Here is a 15,139-nt window from a genome sequence, read left to right on the forward strand (position 1 = left end):
AACATTTCTATGCCAAGAACAATGGTGAAATAGGTAGTTATGGGAAACATAATTTAGATATATAACCGATATAATATATGTAATTGATGTCATCTAATGATAAATAAGATGGGGTGGGGCAGTTATTCATGGCCTGCTTGTGAAATTCTGTTCTAGTGTGAACCTTTCCTCCCCAGGGTGTGGCGAATTTCTTATGACCAATTTAAGAGAAAGGTCAAAACCTCAAGTTAGTATTCATACTAATTCCATTTCTTATTTTTATGACAAAATTCACAACAATGGAAAGGCAATTTAAAGAAGGAAGCGTTTATTTTGCCTTGTGGAGGGATGGGACCATTGTGGCAGGGAAGGCTCGGTGGCAGTGCTGTGGAACTTCCTCATTGGCCTACTCAGAGGGTTACCTTCTGGGTGGTTTTATATCCTGTAAAGATGTAAATTTTACCCATCACCCCTACCGTAGGGCAGAAGGGTCGGGTAAGGCCAAGCCCCTTTGTGTCTTCTCTTTCTGTAGATGCTGAGGTTCAATAGTATGGGTACTGTTCCTTGAACCCCATCAGAAGCTACATGACACAGGAGCAGCACTGGCCTAGTTTGTCACTCAGTTACCTAGTAATAAAAAGGCAGTTTTAACAAATCTTCCTTCATGCCTTCCTAGTAGTGGCCTCTAATACTAAGTCACAGAGAATTTGTGGTCAACATGAGGCCTCTCTATGCCTTTACATTCATATCCTTGCCAGTCTTAGAACTATTCCCATGTAGTGGGATTAGGAATATAAATCACCTGCTTGTTCTGTAGCTTGAGTTCTTTACATCTCAATTGTAGCCCCCTCTCTCATCCCCTCCTGATCCCACCCCCTCCCTCATCAACCCCTATCCCATCCCCTCCCTCATCCCCTTTCCCTCCCTCCCCTAGTCCTTAGATAGAGGAGTCCTCCTCCCCTACCATCTGACCTTAGTTTATCTGGTATCCCCTGTACTACATATGACCTCTTCCCCTGTGGTCTGACTGGGCCACCCTACACACTCAAGACTCTGTCCAGCGTCCAGCTTTAAGTCTCTGTAACTGTCCCCATACCTGATGGGTGGAGTCTCTCCTAGGATGTCTGTGTTGGGTTAAAATCCACATATGAGCGAGTATATACCATGTGTGTCCTTTTGGGTCTGGATTATCTCGCTTAAATACATTTGTACGTTTTGGAAGCTGCTAACCCACACTACTGATTCACTTAGGAATTTAAGTTTTATTCCTTCTCAAGTCTCTGAGGGGCATTGAAGACAAGATATTATAGTTTTACAACCAAGTTTAGGTGGTTAGGGGACAAAATCATTTTAGATCAAGATAAAGAAGTTAAGCTATTAGAGTTGAGATAGGATAGATATTTAATTTCATTCGGAAATTTAGACCCCACAAGAGAGGAAAGACATTTACTTCAAACAGGACGAATGCAGATGGCCAAGTCACTATGAATGTAACATGTATAGAACTCATTATTCTCATGATTGTCACATGGTTCTCCCTGCTATATGTAGTTTGTTTTATACATGTGTAATAAAATAAATGTATTTTTAAAAAAGCAGTTTAAAAAAATTCTAAAATTCTTTCTTAGATTTGATTAACATCAAACAATTTATAGCCTTTTCTCTTACCTTCAAGTGCAGCTCATCAAAATCTAAAGTGTGAAAAAAAAAATCATTAAGTAATGTGTTCTCACAGAACCACATGCACAATGATCTGATGTGATCGGGTAGGCTACCCTGCTGTATTCTGAAATGATGGGGGCGTTGGCAGTGACAAGATCCATGGGTATCAGTCATATGACCCCAAGAAAGAGGAGACCAAATCCACTTCATAGGAAAGCAACTGAGAAAAGCACCTTTGCCTCCGTTCGCGCACCTTCTCCATCTCTTCCGTGCTGTGGAGCAGTAGGTAGAAGCAGGCAGGACTTCCCCCACGGCCTTGTGATCTTTTCCCATGCACAAAGAGAAAGTCTCCAGCTGCATCGCTTGCTCAGTGTGCCTTAAAGAGCTGACGTTCACAGGATGGCGAGAGCTAGTGGAAATGAAATAATCTGTATCGACACATTTGGAAGTTTTGCATCTTTTTCCACTTACCATGCTAACGTGATAATTGCTAGGCTGATGATTTTTCCAGTGACACATCTCCCTTTGTCAATATTTAGACCTGTGTATAGAAAGCTTATCTAACACACCTGGCTAATTTTCACTTCATTTAAAAATAAATGGAACATGTTTTGCTTGCTGGGTTAGGACAGGAAAAAAAAAGGGAGAGATATTTCATAAATAATATTCTCAAAACACCTTTATTATAATAAGAAAATAAGTGTAAGAAGTAATTTTCTTCGTTAGGTATATTTGATCAGATTTAAAATCTTGGCTGAAGTATCATCTTAAGGACTGGGGCCTTTCACTTAACTTTGGTTCTTTTCCCCTGGGAAAAGCAGAAGGCTGTTCTGAATTCCCTAAGCAGCCAGTTGCTTCAACTCCTCAGGCCCTGGCTGGGAAGAGGAAGTGGGCGGTGCTCATAGCGGGAAAGCCGGGGAGGGGGTGGGGGCAATGGAGATCTTAGCCAGCTTTCTGATTGGCTCTTGATGATTCTCCTACACCCTCTCTTCCTTTCCCTGCGCTCTAATTACTCCTTTACAGTGCGAGCCTGGCTTTCATTTGAATGTAGACTCACACTGACAGTAAATGGGTTACCTGGATTGCAGGCTTTTCAAAGGACACTTCAAAAGTGTGGAAATACAGGCCACGGTTCCCTTTTCTTTACGGCCAGCAGCATCCAGCCTTGCAGTTTGCTGTTGTGTGGCAACGGAGTACATTATCTTTGTGTTATAGTCTGGTCATTCTGTTTGAATTTACATTCCTTTCTGTCTCTCTTGAATTCTTGCTGAAAATGGCAGCAACAATAGGTGAAACTAGTGAGCAACCCGAAGACAAAAAATGAGAAGAGCTTTGTTGCCAGATTCCTTCTGGCAGCATGGCTTTCTTTTGCAGACATTTAGACGGAAAAGCACAGTTCAGGTGTACTGAAAACTGTCCCCCCTTTCTTTAGCCTCCCAGATTTGATCATCAAGAAAAAATAACCAAACCCCCAACCCAAGAAACGATCATTTTTATCTTCACCTACCTGTAGATAAAACAGACCCATTTAAAAACCTCTAAATATTTGATGTAGTGCATCAAGAGATCATTAATGAGTGCCATTTCATTGATCCAAAGAGTAAGGCAGTCTAACTCCAAGCTTTAAGTTCAGGGTTGAACGTGCAAGTAACCACATGGGTGGCAAAATTCTACAAGCTGTTCTGGGAAGTCAGCAATAAAAACTGAACACTTGAAAGCAAATACAGCAGCTAAGGGCAGAGCATGGGATGAAGGCCACAGAATAAAATCCCACCAGTGTTACGGCTTAAAGTAGCCCATGAGAGGAGCACCTCTAAAATACCACCTGTTGTTCTTTTCTCATGGTGATACAATTAAAAAAAATAAAGCAAATTTCAAGGTTACTGTTCTAATACCTCTGGTAATTTCATAGGCTTTTATTTATTTTTTAATAGAAGCAGAAGCATTTCTTTTTTAAAAAAATTTTAATCTTTAAAAATTAATTTATTCTTGTTACATCTCAATGGTTATCCCATTCCTTGTATCCTCCCATTCTTCCCTCCCTCCCATTTTCCCCTTATTCCCCTCCCCTATAACTGTTCCTGAGGGGGATTACCTCCCCCTGTATATGCTCATAGGGTATCAAGTCTCTAGCAGAAGCATTTCTATTCACTATTTGGAAAAGAAAAAACAAACAAACATGATTGGTAATAAAACTCTAAGAAGGGGTTTTCTAGAACTGGAGTAAATGCCAAAAGATGAGTAGAGTAATGTGGTATAATTTGAATGAACTCAATTACGTGTCATATACAGCCCTTTGTATGGGATGTAACGCAGATCTTTCTTTTTGTCTTTAAAAGTTACAAGTCTTTTGTTATAGGCAGAATTAGTGAGGACCTATTTTGCCATTGCAAATTTGCTTGATAGGCCAGTTATCAAGCAAACAAAAATTAAGTTCTATGATGTTTAGTGGCTGTAGCTTGAACCATCTTTGCATGGGTCTATCAGTAGAACCATCTGTGAGTGTTGTTCCTCCTGTCTTGGAAAGTGCTCAGAAACCTTCTGTTTGACTGCTTCTTCCTTTTATGTTTCGCTGCTGTTGTCCCTGATCTCTCTTATGCCCAGATCTCGAGGACCCCAAAAACCACCAGGAGTCTGAAGTCCTATGCAAAAGCAAAGAGCCTTTATCCTGCAGAGATCCAGTATACTGGCGTCCTGGCCTATGCAAAGCAAGATGGCAAAAGACCCTGACTTGAGCATTTAGGCTTTTTATATAGGTAATCAAGGAATGTTCCAACATGGGTTAGATAATTTTTACTTCTATTAGCATAGATCAGGAGCAAGGGTAGGAGTGCATCTGGGATTGGTTAGGGCTGTGGTCTGGGGCTAGGGGTTCTCCAAACTGGTTCAAATTGGCGAAACTCGTAGGTGTGGCTACGAGACTGGTCAGGAGTTAGGGGGTCTTCAAACTGGTAGCTAACCAACCTTATGTTCCTCAAGCCAGGTGTCCTGGCTGTCCCTGACTGCCTGAGGGAATTTTCTAGGAATTTGTTTACAAAACTCTGAAAGACAGAAACAATGGCATTTGTACAATTACCTGAGTCCTTCACCCCTATTCCACATACTCTTTGTAAAAGCTATGTCATCTAATCGGTGTCGTTAGTTCACTTTAAATGTTTTTGTTTGGTACAGGTTTGTACATTAATCTACAGTGACTTAACTATGTGTTTCTATATCATCAGGGGGACATTTTCATGCAGATTCCATGGCCATCAATAAACCAATACTTTCAGTAGCTTAGAGATGGGTCAGGAAGAGATGGGTGTTACCGGTGATTCTGTCCCCAGGAAGTTTGAGAAGTCCCTTCACAGTCACCAGGGAAATTGACGTCCCCTTTTTGGGATTCTTAATCTCATTAATAAAGAACTTAAGAATGGACTGAAGACAAAAGTCTGAGAACAATTTCATTAGAGTTAAAACAAACAAAAAACCAAACAAACCCAAGACAACTTTCTGAGGAAGTAAATTGTAAATCTTGGCAGCCTCCTAGAGGAGGAGAAAGAAGAAAAGGGGGGGGGGAAAGTCATTTTATTTGAGGTAAGCTGAAATGGAAGTAAGCCATATGGTTGCACATGGCAGGGGGGGGAGCCTTAGAGAGAGTGAGAGAGAGTAAGGAAGCCCAGAGCACCAGCAAAACCATGTTTAGGGGCTGGCCAGTGTAGGAAAAAAAGAGACAGAAAAGAAAAAGAAAAACAAAACAAAAACAAACAAACAAGAAATGGGGAAAAAGCCTTTTCTCAGTGAAAACTCAGGAAGATGGGCAGATCCAACAGAACCTCATGGCTGCTTGTAGGGACTTCCCCTAGGCAACAACAGGTCTGAGAAGGGAAAGTTCTCAGTCTCCTTAAGGGATAATTATTCCTATCTTCTTAGTGGCTTAAAGTGACCCAACCTTAAGGTTACTGACCTGCCCAACTGCTTTCACTCTAAAGGAGGAGACAATGGCATGTCTCCACCTAGAGGCAGATTTCCTTCTCTGGCTCAGCCTTAAGAGCTTTTCCTTGCGTAGCTCTGAAGAAACAGCATACTAAGAAAAATAAAGAGGAGGTTGCAGAATACGCTAAACTTTTGGCTAAGAAAATGAAGGAAGCCAAAGAAAAGCTCCAGGAACAGATTGCCAAGAGACGTAGGCTGTCCTTGCTGAGAGCTTCTACTGCTAAGTCTGAGTCCAGTCAAAAATAAGTCTTTAAGAGTAACAAATAAATGATCATGCCTTAAAAAAAAAAGCGCTTTTCCTTAGTGGGTCCTTCAGTGGTGCTCTAAAAATGCTGGGAGGATATTGTAAACAAAGCTTTGGTTAACTCTAAGTTCCTTAGATTTAATTCTTGGCTACATAATGGTTATATGGTTCAAAAATTAAAACTGACCCAATGTTTGTCTCATCTCCTGATCATTAAAAGGTGCTTGTGGACTGCTGAGGTGCAGCCTGCCTTTGCTGGTAGGAGTGCACACTAGTAAAGACACTACGGAAATTAGTATGGAGGGTTTTCTTTCCTTTTCTTGAGACAATGTTTCCCTGTGTTGTCCTGCTGTTCTGGAACTTGTTCTATAGACCAGGCTGGCCTCAAACTCAGAGATCTGCCTGTCTCCGCCTTCCAAGCTGGGATTTTGTGTATACCACCAAAGCCACCTGATTTTTAAAATTAAAAATAGAACAATTATATTACCCAGACATACTGTTCCTGTGCATTATTCAAATCACTCCATATTCTACCACAGAATACTTGCACATCCATATTTATTGCTGTTCAATGACAATAACATGGACACAGGAGCAGCCTAGATGCCCATCAACAGACGAACAGATAATGAAAGTGTGGCATATATACGCTGTGGAATTTTACTCACCTGTAAAGAAAAATGAAATTTATAACAAATGAGTGGATATAGAGAGCGTGATATTAAGATAACCCCAACTCAGAAAAATAAAATCAAATGTTATATCTCATATGTAAATCTTAGATTATGATGTATCCTAGTCAGTGTTCTATTACTGTTAAGAGACCCCATGACCACAACGACACATATAAAGGAAAACATTTAGTTGGGGCTGGCTTCATTCAGAGGTTTAGTCTGTTATCATCTTAGTGAAGAGCAAGATGGCATGCAGGCACGTGGTGGTTGAGAGGTAGCCGAGAGTTCTATGCCCTGAATGGTAGGCAGCAGGAAGAGAGAGATACTGGGCCTGGCTTGAGCGTTTGAAACCTCAAAGCCCACTCTAGTGAAATTTCTTTCAAAAAGGCCACACCTACTCCAATAATTCCACACTTCCTAATTCCTATCAAAGAGTGCCACTCCTTAATGACCAAATATTCAAATATAAGAGCCTATGGGAGCCATTCCTATTCAAACATGATGTATAATGCATATGTGTGTATATATGCATGTGTATGTATACATGTATATATATATGCATGTAAATGAGTATGAGTGTGGATAAAGACTACATAAACAGAAAGGAAACCAAGAGGGAGTAAGAAGAGGTGCTGAAGAGGACAAAATGGCATATGGAACACAAGAGCAAAAGGCACGCTGAGGGAGGTGGGTAAAAGGGGAACAGGGGATGGGGAAGTGGAAGAGAGGAAAACGTCAAACGATGCATAATACTTTGTAAGCCAATTGCCTTCTTTCCTTATAACTCCTGTCTTTCATTGGTTATTTATTTATTTCTACAAATGAACAACTTCATAATTATTTCAGAAGTGAAAAAGAAAGATCTTTAATGGTGCTTTGTTAGCATTCTGATGAATGTGTAAATTAGCGTATGAACAGTGCTAACTTTATCACACTGGATGTTTGTGCAAATGAGCATGACAGTTTTTATTGTCTGAGAATCGTATTTCTCTTCTTTCTAAGTCTTTGAGTTATTTCACTCTAGTTCCCATATACTAAAAGATCAGTCACTGAACATGTTAAGATTTCCTTTTCTAAAGGCCAAGGTATAATCTTTGCTGACAGATAGAATGGGCACAAGTCAAAGACTTAATTTATCTGGTAAGTTCTAAGAGAACCAGTAAGATGTTGCAGTAGTAGGAAGAGCTGTGATAGGAAATTTGCTGAGTCATTGGCTTAGCTACAAAGCGAGTTAACATCTAACAACACTGTATCTTTTTATGGGCGTTTGACAGACATTATTTGCATATTTACTGAATAAAGCATCTACACATTAGTCTTTGGCCCCAAAGAACTTAAAAAAAAAAAAAAAAAGAAAAGAAAGAAAGAAAAGAAAAGAAAAAGAAAAACCCTAACTCATTTGCCCATCTCAAAATCTTAGCCATTTTTTTTCCTGACAAAACATTAAAAATAATTGTCTGTTTTAGAACTTAATATTTATTTGGTAGGAGTTTTTTTTATCATGTGTTATTGTTTTGTAGTTAGGCCCTTCTCATTGATGATGCATTTTGATGAAGAATTCCTACTAATTCTTGTATAAGAAAATTAAGAAATCCGTTCAAAAATTGCCTTGTATTGGACATTCTTTTAGGTTCTTTACAGTGTGTTTTGTTACATACACATTCTAACTCAGGTCCCAGGTCTAACCCATCCCATCCCCACCCACCTATGTGTCTGTCTTCCTTCCTTCCTTCCTTTCTCTCTCTCTCTCTCTCTCTCTCTCTCTCTCTCTCTCTCCCCAACTCTTTCTCTCTGTCTCTCCCTGTCTCCCTGTTTCTTTCTAAGCTCCCCAAGACCAATCATGCTGCTCACACATTCCTTGATTTATGGCTTCCACCAGTGTGTGACTGATTCACCAGGCGGCTATCAATTGCTAGGAGCTAACACCTGGAGGTGGGATGAATACTCACCTCTAATTTCCATGCTGGCATTTGGTCTGGCTTGGGCTTCCACAGGTTGTGTACATGCTATTTTAACCACTATGAGTTCATGTGTACAACTTCTCAGATGTGTCCAGAAGACACTGTTTTTGCTCTAATCATCTACCACCTCTGGCTCTTAGACTCTGTAACTATTAGAAAAAGACATATGGAAACCTATTACTATAGATATATAGATATCTATCTATAGATATAGATATAGGAAGCATCTATAGTATCTAAATACTTCTATATGTCTATCTGTACACATCTATCTATCTATCTATCTATCTATCTATCTATCGTTGATGCTCATTTTTAATGCTATTTCATTTGGAGTATTTAAGCCTCTACCTCTCTTCACCAACCCCTTAACCCTCAGTATAAGGAAGAAGTTTAGTGGGGAGAGGGGGCATAGACCCCTTTATTTCTCCTGGCTGTTAGGGTGAATGGGTTCTTTTAGGGTAATACCAATCTCTGCCGACAGCAAACACAGCAAACAGTCTTCTCTGAGTGGCTGTGCTGAAATTTTTCTCTCTGTCTATCTCTAAGCTGCTACGTGCCACATACCACATGCCACCACTGCATGCTACACTTTCTCTCTCTGGGCTCTCTTGTTTATTTTCTTCAGGGTTCTAGACCACACTCCTGTCCATGCTGCATGATGTAGGCTGTTAACAGCTGGCAGAGATCATGCCCAGCAGGAGGCAATTATCAGCTGTGGATATACTAAAACCCAAACTAAAACACCACGCTTGGGATTAAAATAAAAACATATTTACATAACAGTTTACAAAGAAACCAAAACTCCCTCTATCTATCTATCTATCTATCTATCTATCTATCTGTCTATTCATCTATTTATCTAACATCTATCTATCTCTATCATTATCTATCTTCTATAACTATCATCTATATGTCTCTATCATTTATCTATCATCTATCTATCTTCTATATCTATCTATCTATCTATCTATCTATCTATCTATCTATCTATCTATCTTCTATATCTATCTATCTACCTATCTATCTATCTATTTATCTAACATCTATATATATCTATCATCTATCTATCTATCTATCTATCTATCTATCTATCTATCCATCTATCATCTATCTATATCAATCTATAGTTAAAATGGAGTTACCTCATAACATGACAACAATGCCTTTACTAGACACTAGAGGTTGACAAATAAGAAGCCCAGTGACAGGAATGGTTTATTTCTTTTAAATTAGTTGGCCAATGAAGTGTCAATTACCCACTTCCAAACATTAGAGGTCATTACGAATGCTCTTGGCTGCTTTCCAGTACTTGATGGTAAGATCCTATGGATGAAGACTCCATATTCTTGAGTAACAGAATATGGAGAAATCAAAATGACACTAACCTGGAAACTTCATCCTTACAGTCTAGCTTTCATAGACATGGAAGATTTTTTTTATATAAACCACTAGCGGTGAAACATAATTATCAATCTTAACCTAGCTATGAACACCGTGGGCTACAACAATGACTGGAAAGGCATGTCCATTGGTGCAGTTGTGGCACAAACATCATGATTAGGTTTTAGCTCCACTTTACAAGATAATATCCATATCTGACACCATTATTGGGTTAAGAACATGTGGCAACACAGGTCATAGGTGTATGGAAGAACATCCTACTATTTATTGTTCTATTAAATGGATATAGTATTAAACGGACTCCTAACGACTCATTCTATAGACCTGTAGACCAATGCATTTCTCAGCTCTCATATGAGAAGCTTCTATTTGCAATAGCGTGTGATTAATACAAAGATTCAGTTGTCCAAGGTTCATGGAATCTGATACTGCAGAATACTGATCAATAATAGAGACTATACACCATACACCATTCCTCCAAGGCTTAGGGATTGCTGTGGAAGAGGTAGGGAAAATTTATTCTAGGTCCTTAAGATAGAGCAGTGAACAAAAAAGAAAGTATTGTCTGTCTGCTGGTCCTTACAGTTTGTCTGGGCAAAACAGACAATGATCAAACACTTTAATGATAAAGTGTATAGTGTGTGAGATGTGCTAAAAGAGAAAACACAGCAAAGTATATGCATCTGAGTATGCAGAGAGGTTGTGCAATTTCAGTTTTAAACAGGATGGTTAGGGTGGGTCTCGTTGTCACACTGATATTTGGGAAAACTCTTGAAGGATAGATAGCAGTGAACCACACAGGAATCTGGGGCAAGCACACTATAGCGGGATGTCACAGTAGTATCTGTATCCTAATTAAAGAAATTTCCAGGAAGGCATGAAGAACAGCAGAGAGATCAATGTGAAGAAAACACAGCGAAGCCAGAGGAGGCTGGGGCTCTTTTATACCGAGTCTTAGCACCCATGACTAACTTCGAATTTTACTCAGAGTGAGATGAGAAGCAAAGGAGTTATATGTTACAGAATACTTGAAATACTTTCTTTGGCTCCTGTGCTTAAGATAGATCTATCAAAGGGGTTGTGGTAGAAAAGACTGGGATGCAGATACAGTCCATCAATTCAGTGCTTGTCTAGCATTCATGAATCCCTGAATGCAATCCATAGTAACCCCACACACAGGGAAAACAGTGGAAAGGGTGACACAATCCGGGAAAGAGATTTTAGTTGTTTAAACTAGGAAGATAATCATTGAGGAGGCAAGAAAAGTTTGGGTTCTGGATGTCATCTGAACATAGAGTCAATATGGTTTGGTAAGGAGTGGATGTGGGCATCTCAAAGAAAGTAATGGTTGATGACAGCTTTTGGTTTTAGTTACTGGTTCAGGAATCATTAGCACGATAGAAAACGCCATGGGCAGGGCAGAGTGGGTGAGTTCAAATTGAGAGCGAGAGCTCAGCTTGAGTGTGCTTGACTATGAGATGACTGGTAGGCTTCAAGTGGAAATGAGTCCAGGCAATTTGATTCAACTCCTGTGTCCAGGAGTGATTACTGTGCAGAGTTTGTAACTTTGAGGGTTGATTGGTTACACTAGGAGGTGGAGCTGAGATGAAAACTTGCGGATGTAAATCTAAGGATTGGTCCTTGGAATCTTCCAAAGCGGAAGAGGACAGTTCCTGATACGACCTTTCTGTATTTGGCTAGTAGCAACTGAGGTTTGATCTCTGTGTCAATGGCAAAAGATTCCCCCCAACACCTATTGCTGACTAAAAATTTGAGAATATGGAGAATCAAGTCGTTCTGCCTTCTCAGTAAGTAAATGTGCGAGCAAGCCACTAATAAAAACTCTATTCAAAATAATAATTTGGCGTTTTGATAGTGAAGGAGATTCTATATCTTATAGAGCAGCCTGTGTGCTGTGATTAGCCTCATTTCACATCACAGTAAGCATTTTAGGTTCATCAGAGGAATAGAGTGGATATGTAATATGTACCTTGACCTTTGGAACCCATTGTCTAAATGTTACACAGGTTCATAGATGCAATTACAGCATTATGCTGCCCCAGATATTTGATAGCCTTTGCAAAAAAAAAAAAAAAAAAAAAGAGCTGCTAGTTAACAAAACCTCTCTTATCTGTACCATGTAATTATGCTGAAGACATGGACTGTCTCTGGGGAGAGAGTGAATACATGTGGTCTATATACGGCTCTCTGAATTGGTGGTGCTGAGCATTGTTGAGGGAGAGCCAAGCATGTTCTGAAAAGAGCAAGTGGACTTTGAAAATCACTTAACAACTAATAAGACACATATTTTTTATTCTCCCCAAAAATGGGTTTTCTCAGAACCCCGTATTTACTTGGTATGGCTGCTTTGAAAGCCTTTTTGCCCTCCTGAGGATAACACCACTGTTTTGTGTGCATTTCCTGCTTGCTAACATGCCTGTAAAGATTAAAATTGTCTTCTGATAACATTGGAAAACAAACCAGAAACTGCTTTTTTTATTCAGATCATAGCAATATGATAAAGAAAAATTATACAGCTAAAATGGGAAAAGACATTTTGACTCATATAAATGTAGTCATATTTGTCTTGTTAAAATTCATAAGGAAAGGCTGGTGAGATGAATCAGTGGGTTAGTGCACTTGCTGCTAAACTCTTTGGCCCGAGTTCAATCCTTGGGACCCACATGGGGGAAATAGAGCACTGACTTGTCCTCTGACCTCCCATGTAAGCTGTGGTACATCCCTAACACAAACAAGTGAAATTTAAAAATAAACGTCACAATGAAAACAGTAGTCAGCTACCGAATAGCCATACTTATTCAAATCAGACACTTAAGTAATTTTCAGTCGAAATTCCTAACTGGGGTGACAATTCCAAACTTAGGCTTATTGTTTTTCACCATAGGATGTATTATAGACTGAATTCTAACCTCCCATGTGATGGCATTTGGAGATTGGACGTGGAACAAGATGTGACTGTGCTGGAGAATGGACTCAGAATGTGACAATAAAAAGTTCAATAGGGTTATAAAAGTGGGTTCCTCTGTCAGTTACTTTTGCATGCCTGTTACAAAATTACAATTTAAAGGAGGAAAGGTTGATTGTGCTCCCTGTGTTAAAGACCCCAAGTGCTTGGGTACAATGTCGCAGCAGCTAGGATATGTGGTGGAGGCGGCTCTTCAACTCATGGCAGACAGGAAGCAGTGAGGAGGCAGAGACTGGGGCGAGGTATGCTCTTCAGAGGCATTCCCTTTAGTAACCTCCTTTCTTCAGGTAAACACCTCACTACATTTCTAGAACCTCCTCCAAAATAGTCACCAACTAGGAAGCAAGTATCCAAAACATGTGCTCTGGGAGGTTCCTTCATCTTCAAACCACATCAGGCTCTAATCCAACAGGCCCAGGTCAGTGTAATTAGAAAGGAGACTCCAGAAGCATTCTGTCTCATTTTCTTCCTTTTTTCTCCACACAGATATGGCTATGTGATAACACAATGAGATAATGGTGTTTACAATTCAGAGAGGCCTCATCAGAGACCAACCCTTATGGTGCCTTGATTTGGAACTATCTGTTCTTTAAGACTCAAGACTCTAGTCTGTGGGGCTGGAGAGATGGCTCAGAGGTTAAGAGCACTGACTGTTCTTCCAGAGGTCCTGAGTTCAATTCCCAGCAACCATTGGTGGCCATCCATTATGAGATGTGATGCCTTCTTCTGGCCTGCAGGTGTACATGCAGGAAGAGCACTGTATACATAATAAATGAATAAATTGTTAAAAAAAAAGACTCTAGTCTGTGATATCAGACTATGGTGGCCTAAGAAAGACGATGTATCTGCTTTGCTTTCTCCTGGAACAATTGTTACCACATGACTTAAGATTTTGTAGTTTGGTTTGCATGGTCATATGACTGTGTAGAGAAAGTGGGTACAGTTACAGTAGCTGTACATTCAAACTAGCTTGTTTTGTCTCTTTTCTCATTGTATATTCGTTATCTGCTACATGGTCTTTGAGGACAGGCACATGTTGCTACGAGTCCCCCAGAAGTGAAAAATCTAAGACAAGGAGTCAGATGTATGCCTGCATGCCTGCCGAACAGTAGGATCAAAAGAAGGGAAGGTAGCCAATCAAGAACGTGGCATTAGGCTGGGGTGCCATGCTGGCAACCGGAACTTAATCCTGTGGTGAGATTCTGGGAAAGATATGGCACATGAGCAAGCTATCCACCCTGAGGGGTAAGAACTTTCGAGAGCCATTGGTGTACCTCTACCGGCAATGTGGACTTCATAGTTCTAGAAACAATCACTGAGCTTATGGCAGAAGCTGGAAGTCTGGGACTGTCCAGGAACAAAGGTGGGACATTGTTGTGTTTGCTACAACCCTCATGTTCTGTCTGTTGGACACCAACTGCCTAGCAGTAGGTTTATTAACACAGGGAGAAATAGCAGATCATCCTTGCCTTTTAAATCATTAGTTTTCTTATTTTATGGTTGTGGGAAAATGAAGCTTTGTCAGTAAAGAGCAATGGAAACAGGCCTAAAAGCTCATTCCTATTTCACTCAAAACTATTCCATATTTTTTTTTTACCCATAAAAACTGCACCAATGACCTACACATACCCATTGGATGTATAGTATGTGTTGATTTCCAAGTTAATGGCCAAGGGATCAAAGTTCTGGGCTCTGTGTCCCTGGTTTGACCTCCCACTTAGGCGTTGACATTTTCTCTTAAGCTCAGTACTGGCATTGGTTCAAACTTGGATGTTATTCAATACCAGGTTTTACAAAAAAACTCCACCTCCCTTTATTTATTTTTTCCTTGGATGAAGCTTTTAAAAAATGTTAATCTATAGATCCTCCTCCTCCATAATTACACTTGCCAGAGAAGTAGGAGCCAAACAATTAAATTCCCCATAGGTGTTGGGTGTAATAATTCCTCATGAATCAGAAGATTAAGCGTGGCACCAACAAATGGAACAAGATGGTCTGAGCTCTGTTTTTCCTGCAGAACAGCAAATAGTTGCAAATCAAGAAGCAGTTCTCCTTAATTACCACTGTGTGAGGCAGTGGGCTAAAAGCAGGCTCATTTGGTAATGTTTTCTGTGTGGCTACAGTATGTACACACAGTGCAGGCCTTTATGCACTGTCTAATAGACAATATTATACACTAGGGTACCGCCGACATTCATTTTATGTGGAGATACAACTGGTGCACCCGGGATCCTGGCCTCCAAGCTGTGTGCAC

The 15,139-nt window shown here is 40.0% G+C and overlaps 1 long non-coding RNA gene across 1 annotated transcript; it reads right to left on the reverse strand.

Moving 5' to 3' along the window:
* Positions 1-314: 314 nt before the first annotated feature.
* Positions 315-6,629, reverse strand: LOC311602902. The gene is made up of 4 exons (XR_014780892.1): positions 6,529-6,629; positions 2,719-2,908; positions 1,895-2,050; positions 315-421 (listed from the first exon to the last, which is right to left on the reverse strand). It is a non-coding gene; the product is annotated as an uncharacterized lncRNA (long non-coding RNA).
* Positions 6,630-15,139: the final 8,510 nt, after the last annotated feature.

This window comes from Acomys minous (genome assembly GCF_964271855.1).
Source record: "Acomys minous genome assembly, chromosome: 8".
NCBI lineage: Eukaryota > Metazoa > Chordata > Mammalia > Rodentia > Muridae > Acomys > Acomys minous.